This window comes from Diadema antillarum, unplaced genomic scaffold (assembly GCF_040938485.1).
Source record: "Diadema antillarum isolate AM-2024a unplaced genomic scaffold, OU_Dant_1.0 seq00001559_RagTag, whole genome shotgun sequence".
NCBI lineage: Eukaryota > Metazoa > Echinodermata > Echinoidea > Diadematoida > Diadematidae > Diadema > Diadema antillarum.
Genome location: NW_027272285.1, coordinates 312,928 through 321,735, shown reverse-complemented (window position 1 = coordinate 321,735; position 8,808 = coordinate 312,928).

Here is an 8,808-nt window from a genome sequence, read left to right as displayed (position 1 = left end):
TTGATTGGGTGCATATGCCGGTATGAATGCATAGGAATGGATATAAAAAAGAGAAAGAGAATAGACTCACTGTTGTCTGGTACAATAAAAGAAATATCTGAGGTAAACTTATGTCAGACAGATTGTTTTCCTTAAAAGATGATTTCTGTGTGATATCATAATACTTGTAAGAACATCAGGTTGGCATCAATTTGCTATTTTCGAACTTGTGTAAGGAAGTTCGACTCTAACGTCCATATAGGAAATGTGCCTCCACAGCTAAATATGCCATTCAGAGAACATGACGGTCCTGGTAACGCCATTTAGGGAACAAGCATGTTTCACAGGTGCCACAGTGACACCATTAACAGGGTACAGATTAGATATGCTATAGTACAACTTTCATGACACCTTCTAGGGTCTATTAAGATTCTATCCAAAGTGCTTGGACGCAAATTGGTATGATATCACAAGACTTTATAAAATGGTATCTCGTTGGTCTGAAGACTATAGGTTGCACTTCTACTCTCCTCAACATCTCTATATACGACGCATCTGGAGACGAGCCCGATCTCCGGGATTCACAGGAGAATCGAACATTTTCGATTTTGCAGAAACTATTTCCGTCTTCCAGCTCTCCGAGACGTCTATGTGAAGTCTCCATCACTGTGGCCATGTCGTGGGGACTAAATTTGTCTGCAACAGCTTCGAGATGTCCCCGCATCTTGTGGAGACCGTAATAACATAATGGCGACGAATGGGGGAAGTCGCTGAGAAAAGACGTCTCTGATAAGTCCCTGCGACTGCAAAAGCCGTGCCAACATCCCCGAGACTTCAAAGCAAATAAGTTGTCCCTTTGTTTGAAGACGTCTTGAACGTCGCCCTGGAAATAATTTCTTCGAGACGCTGGCATTGCGACAATGTCTCCTCCCGTCAGATAGGCCCTCAATCCCCTCCCCCACCCCCACTTTAAGTTTGCAGCAATATCAAACTACTGACCATGGCTCGTCTGACAACTGCTCTACATTGTGCATTTTCACCTTCATTCATTCATTCATTCATTCATTCGTTTCATTATCTTTTTTTCCATTTTCATGTTTTCCACCTCCCAATGCATACCTTGAAACAGTTGTGCAGAAGAATGAAATTTGGTACTGAAGCATTGCGGAGAGTGGCTGATAGTACTAGTAATTGCCATGTACCTGTGCCATCTTTCCTCCAGCTCCACTCCCTGAAGTCAGGGATCACATCATGACCCATGCTGTCATGATTCCAGTAGAAACTCACTTGCAGCAGCACTCATCTTCAAAATGTTGATACAGCGCCGCTTGAGCAGATAGGGTGGTTTCTGATGATCTGCTCCCACGTTATGACGAGATGATGCCTACCCTCGTTGACGCTGGCTGCCCCATAAACCCTGTTGCTCATCAGTCCTTGCTGGACATGAGCACGATTATTAAAGTAGTTAATGTGTCAGTGAGCTCTGGTTTGCTGACCCATATTACTTAGGCATTTTGCATGCCACATCAAAGCAAGTCTGAAGTAATGTCGCATCCTGTCAGTGCCTGATGTTGTGCTCTGGAAGAGAGGTATGCTGTGCAGGAAAGAGCTGAAAAGGTCTCTATCTTTTCAATACCACGGACCATGACGACCCACCCGTAACTCAGATCAAAGGGATTTAAAAAAAAAAGCATACTACCGAAAATGTAATGTTATGCTCATCCGTGCGATTGTACACTGTTTTCAGAAAATGCTTTCAGAAAACATTATGTCATCCTTTGTGAGGATATCTTTGCGTAGATCGCATGTAAGTTGTTGGAAAGCTGAAGGGTTGTAAGATCACAATTCCTGTTGGATATTTCCGTCTCGAATCAGGTGCTCAGGATGAGTTGTCCGTCCCATTTATTCTTGGATATTTGTGCGCTGATAAATGAGGGCAGTTCTTTATATTTCAATCTTAATTTTCAGGAAGACGCTACGCTCTTCCAATCATAACTTGAGATTTGAGTGGCGCCATCACCATCTCTTGTCAGAGGACTGGACAGTGTTGTTGCGCAAAAATGTAAAGATTATTTCCTTCAGGGTCAGTATCCCATACAACATCAATAGGTGTTCAGTTTCCCTAGTCTTTTGCGCTTTCAGTACAGAAACGGTTCCGTTTGATAAAAAGAGAATAAAAAGAGATGAGAAAAAACCTTCAGCTGAATAATCTTCACCTACTCTGATGATATACTGCAATTAAAGGACTTTAATGATCGAATTTAGTTAACTGCCCCTAGAATATTGGTCTGACCTGGATTGAGGAGCTCGATTCCTTGGAAGCTTCGGCCATTGCTTCCTTCACTGAAGAAGCAGACGCTGTCTTGTCAAGAGAGAGCAGGCGTACACCAATTCAGCAGGAGGAGAATCATATCGCTTGCCAGCTGGAAAGTTATGTAATTGACCATGAAAGGTGACGAGGTGGCTCAGTCGGTAGCGTATGGCTTGCGGTCCAATTGCGGGTTCGAATCCCACTTATCTCAAGTCTAGCTGAGCAATGGTGTGTGTGGTAGAGGCACAACACTTTGCACCTCATCACTTGGATATAAAAAGTGGAAGTCCCTTGTGTGAAAGAATCACAAACCCAGACACATGAAAAGATCCCGAATCGGCATTTCGTTATCGGAAAACTGAAGGTGCATAAATCGGTAAAGTGGTCCACCCCACAAGTACATACAACTGACCAGCTAGTTGTATACGGGCTATCCAGCTATCTCGTCAGACGGAAAAACGAAGACAAAATAAGATTAGGCGTGTTATTACCCTCTTTACCATTGCACCCTGATTCGGCACCTTGGAATAGGGTGGCGGCCGTATTTAAGCATGTATATATATACATATATATATATATATATATATATATATATATATATATATTATATTGAAACAAAGGAAGGAAAAACTGACCAGAAACAATTGATAAATAGTGAAAACTTTGACCAAAGAAAATGAGAAAAGAAAACGAAACCAATGGAAGCCCGTGTTCTGTGCTCAAAGATCTCAATATATATGTATCAAATATAATTTTTCATTTATTGTTCATAATCATGATTGATATGTAGGGGAATGGAACCGCTCTTGGCCCTAATTGACCATTAAAGGAGTATGGAAGAGGTGACAGATGGGACAAAATAGGGGTACCAGTGAATTGCAGTTTAATGCTCACAGACACCATTTCGAAAAATCCACAAAATGCCTGATTTGACCCTTATTTGACCTTGAAAGTGACCTTGAGAGGTGAGAGTAACCTTGAATTGCAGAAATGATATTTAGAATCACATTCTCCTACCCCGTAAAATCTCCCACATGGGATTCATAACATTAATCAACCTTTTCAATTTGTAACTGCAGTTGACCCTTAACCCCGGATGGCGGCCATATTGGATTTCACCAATATGGCGGCCCCAAGGGTTATTAGTCTTGGCGCCCATCAAAAATCGAAAGAGTATGGTACAAGGGACCTATGAGCCAAATTTGGTGCTTTTGGAAGAATTTGAACCAAACAGCCCAACTAGATGAGAACTTTTTGCGTTTCGATATTATAAAGGGTGCTATTTGGTGCGTGTTTCGGCGTGTTTTATCGGGGTCATCCCAAGAGACCGACATCCACGAGTCATACGATCCACGAGACCGACATCCAAAATAGGTCCATGAGTCATACAGCCCATGAGTTATACGGCTCACGAGTCTTACAGCCCATGAGTTCGACACTACGCACAAAAGGCTCACGAAACCGACACTAAGCAAAGAAAGCCCACGAGACCGACACTACACGATAAAGGCTCACGAAACCGACAGTACGCACAAAAGGCTCAGGAGACCGACACAAGGCAAAGAAGGCTCACGAGACCGACACTAGGCAAAGAAAGCCCACGAGACCGACACTAAGCAAAGAAGGCTCACGAGACCGACCGGATGAACAGCGCCATCTACATGTCAATTACCTGTACAGCGTGTTCATGAAGGTGAAAATTACATACTGGCGGGTGCAATATCGTCATGCTATCGAGCGAGAGATTGTAACTATTAAAGTTAACATCACCATCTACATATCAACGATATCAAATAACTATGCATTTCTACACGTGTGGCTTTTAGAGGGCAGTTCTGTCACGCTACAGGGAGAGAAATTGTTACCAATTTATCTCTTTTTTAAATAAAATTGTCCTCTTCATGGGACCCCCCCCCCCAAAAAAAAAAAAAGTATGAAGAAATAATAGAGGACAAGAAAGATGTATGGTTTGATTTTAGATGCCATTGTGCTATTTTTGATAGGCCTTCCCGGTTTCCAGATAGACGGTGGACAGGATGTAAGTTTTTTTTTCGCCCTTTTCTTTCTTGCTTCTTTATTTAAGTATTCCTTACTATTAGATAACCTATCCTCCTGCTTATACCCGCCTCCTTGGAGTTCAGTTTGTAATTGTTTTCTGTAACTATAATGTATGACATTTCAAAGGATGAAAACGTTTTATATCGCAGAGATTCACCTAGATTTGTGGCTTGTATTTGTTAAATCATTCTCCTCAAAACGGTACATTTTTCATGAAATAGAATGGCTGATTTCATGGATTCATGTTCTTTTTTTCCGAATCCTTAACGATTCCTTGATGTTATAGACGATTACGTATTATTTTTGTGAATTTATACTAAATCTACAGCTTTGCAGATGACTGTTCCCCTAACATATCATGCAAAGCAAGTGTGCACTGCAACAGTAGCCATTTTGTGGAACATTTTCTTGTAAACTTCAGTGTGGGAGGGGGGGGGGTGTCCCCCTCTCACGGTGAGAACTTTTCACATTTCGATGATGTAAAGGTGTAATTTGATGCATGTTTTTGCGTGTTTTATCTATTCTGCAGTCCCACTATTTTGAAGGTAGCGATTTATTTTGATGTAGATTATTATTGAACAATTCGCCTTATGTGGTATCCTTTAAATAAACTTCTTGTATTAATTGTTACACTGAATGTCATGAATGCGACCGAGCTCAAGTGCGTGGATCGAGCGGGGGGGGGGGGGGGGGGGGTGTGGAAGGGGGGAGGTGTTCCCATATCACGATGAGAACTGTTTGCATTTTTGATGCATGTTGTAAATTGTGCAATTTTATGCCTGTTTGCGTGTTTTATTGACTTGAAACAGTCCCACTTGTTTAACAGTATGTTTTGATGTAGATTAAATTGAACAATTTGCCTATAAAATGTTATCATTTAAATAAACTAATTGTATTAATTCCTACAATAATTATCATGAATGCTGTATATTAAACAATTCAAACAGAAAAAAGCAAGCACACGACAGCGTAGACAAGGAACATTTCTCCTCCCACACGAAGGTGATTTTGCATTTTCAGACCTGAAATTCAGCAATCTGGTGCAACATTTTGGTGCAACCCTTATTTTTCAGCGCCCCCCCCCAAAAAAAAAATGGAAATAAATTGGGATTTTTTCAGGGAAGTTTTAAAATCACGGAATTTAGCTCTTATTCCGAGTGTGCATCATGTGTGCGTGTATGTACAAAGTCTATAATAAGGTAGAGCTTAAAAAGAGGGTGTGGGAGGGGGATTCCCCCTCCCACTCGACGGAGCTTTTGTGTTATCAGAATTTAAATAAAGCGATCTGAAGCACACTTTTTGTGGAAAATTCACAAATTGTCATTCCCTCAAGTGTACTAAGTCTGTAGAGGGGACCAAGCAAAAGCAGGGTGGGCAAGATACCTCTCCTATTTTCGAGGGAGCTTTTATCAGTTTTCAAACTGAAATTTAACAATATGGTGCACACTTTTGTTGGAATATCTGGAAATTTGTCAATCAGAGCGCTTGAGAAAATAATGTATACATTATCCTACAAGACAGAATACTGTTCAGCTCTGTTACCTCTCTAAAGGCGGGCGTAAGAACGGGTGCACGTCACGAGACCGACGTCCACGAGTCATACAGCCCACAAATCATACAGCTCACAAGAGTCATACAGCCCGCGAGTCATGCAGCCCACAAGTCACAGCCCATGAGTCCGACACTAAGCAAACAAGGCCCATGAGACCGACACATTACGCGCCATGTTGTATCTGTCGAACTCGTGGGCTGTTCCCTACGTAGTGTCGAACTCATGGGCTGTATGACTCATGAACCTGTTTTCAATGTCGAACTCGTGGGCTGTGTGATTGGGTGCACGTCACGAGACCGACACCCACGAGTCATACAGCCCACGTTATACAGCTCACAAGTCATACAGCCCACCAGTTATACAGCCCACGAGTTCGACACTGAGTAAATAAAGCCCACGAGTTCGACATCAAGTAAAATAAGCCCAGGAGTTATACGGCTCACGAGACCGACACTACGCACAAAAGGCTCATGAGACCGACAGTAAGTAAACAAAGCCCACGAGACCGACACTACACTTAAAAGGTCCACGAGACCGACGCTACGCATACAAGGCTCACGAGACCGACATTACGCAAAAGAGGCTCACGAGACCGACACTAAGCAAAGAAGGCCCACGAGACCGACAGGATGAACAGCGCCACCTACAGACCAATAAATTGTATAGGGTGTCCTGATAAAAAGCAGAGGAAGATATGAGAGATGGAAAAGAAGAGTTGCCATCTCCGGCAGGGTGTAACCCCATCAGTTGCCCCCCCCCCCCCCCCCCCCTCCCCCTGAAATGATCAGGATCTTTAATTGTGTTTGCATGGGTGTTTGTTTGTGAAAAAAAACCGAACAAAGTACAGTAAAAGTGTGTAACAGATCTTTCCACAGTAAACCTGCGAGGGTGTTGAATTAGTATTAATTAAAAATAAAAATAACGTAATCGTCTATTAAGGTAGCATAAGGGATTCGGAAAAAATTAGATGCATCCATGAAAACAGCTATTGTATTTCACGAAAAAAATGTACTGTTTGCAGGAGAATAACACAAGCCACAAATTGAGGTGAATCCCTGCGATATAAAACGTTTTAATCAGTAGCATTACATTATAGTTACAGAGAAAAGTACAAATAGATCTTACTGCAAAACTTCCAAGTAGGACCGTAGAATATCTAAAATAGAATAAGTAACTAGTGAATCGGAAAAGAGAAGAGGTAAAAATTATATCCTGTCCATCTTCTAGCTAAAAACTGGGAAAGCCAATTAAAATACCACGATGGCATTATCAAAGCTCTAAAATTAATCCATACATCGTTCTTGCCCTCTTTTTAATTCATTTGTGGGGGGTTTTTTGTCTCTTTTTTTTTAGGGGGGATGAAGAATACTAATTCCTCAATTTTTTTTTTTTTTTTTTTTTTTTGGGGGGGGGGGGGCATGAAGAACACAATTCTATTTTTCTACTTGGTAACAATGTCACTCCCTGACACACTTGCCCACCCCCCCCCCCCAGTATGTAGAAATACATGTTTGATGTCGTTCATAATTATGTAGATGGTCACCATCTTTCAATTTGATAGCATGACGAAATTACAACCGCCAGTATGTTATTTTTCCGTTCATGGAACACCCTGTACAGGTGATTGACATGTAGATGGCGCTGTTTATCCTGTCGGTCTCGTGGGCCTTCTTTGCCTACTGTCGGTCTCGTGGGCTTTCTTTGCTTAGTGTCGGTCTCGTGGGCCTTTTTAGCTTAGTGTCGGTCTCGTGGGCCGTTTTTGCTTACTGTCGGTCTCGAGGGCTTTCTTTGCTTAGTGTCGGTCTCATGAGCCTTTATTGCTTAGTGTCGGTCTCATGGGCTATGTTTGCTTAGTGTCGGTCTCATGAGCCTTTTGTGCGTAGTGTCGAACTCATGGGCTGTATGACTCCTGAGCCGTATAACTCGTGGGATCTATGACCTATTATTGATGTCGGTTTCGTGGACCGTATGACTCGTGGGTGTCGGTCTCGTGGGATGCCCCCGTGTGATTCATGGGTGTCGGTCTAGTGGGATGACCCCGTAAGAACGGCATGCAATATACCAAAATTGATACAATCACATTTCTGCTTCCTCCATTTTATTTTCCAAATTTCAGGGGGGGGGGGGTGATTGTACAGGCCATCCCCCACCTCCATCGGGGGGGGGGGGGGATATATCCCCCATCCCCCATACGCCCATGGTAAATACGTCAGGCAAGCAAGCAGCAACCATAACGAGTCTGTTTTCAAAGAAGAAATAATTCGTGTGGCAATAAAAATCGGCTAGATTGATTGAACGAATAGCCCGTTTTTGTATTTTGAAAATGTTATCAATGTGTGATTTTGCACTGTTTCCCCAGGCAAGTATACCGTAACTTAGATAGGGTGAAATAAGCGTTAAATATAATTTTTTCACAATATACTTGGGGAAAATGTTTTAGCTTATTTAAAATCCCAGTATTTCTTGAGAGCATCTTCGATAAATAATCTATGTGATATTTCCATATTCATTCATGGTCAATACATAGACCTAAGAATTTAAACGATTCAACTTGAATCAAACAATCATTATTCATTTTTATATCCTCAGGCAAGTGGGTAACAGAATTACTAAATAACATATATACAACGGTTTTGTTTACATTGAGAGACAATATGTTTGCTTGAATCCACATTTGAACCGACGTTATTCTCTGATCACCACATCTAAATGGGCTTTAGGGTTTCGATGTGAAAAAAAGATGTTTGAATCATCGGCAAAAAGAAGAAAAGATAAAACATTAGATGATTTTTTTTTTTAATCATTTATACAAAGAATAAACAAAAGTGGGCTTAAGAGGGATCCTTGAGGGACCCCGCAAGATAGTGTTTTTAAACTTGAACTATAGAGCCGTTGATATTGACAAAAT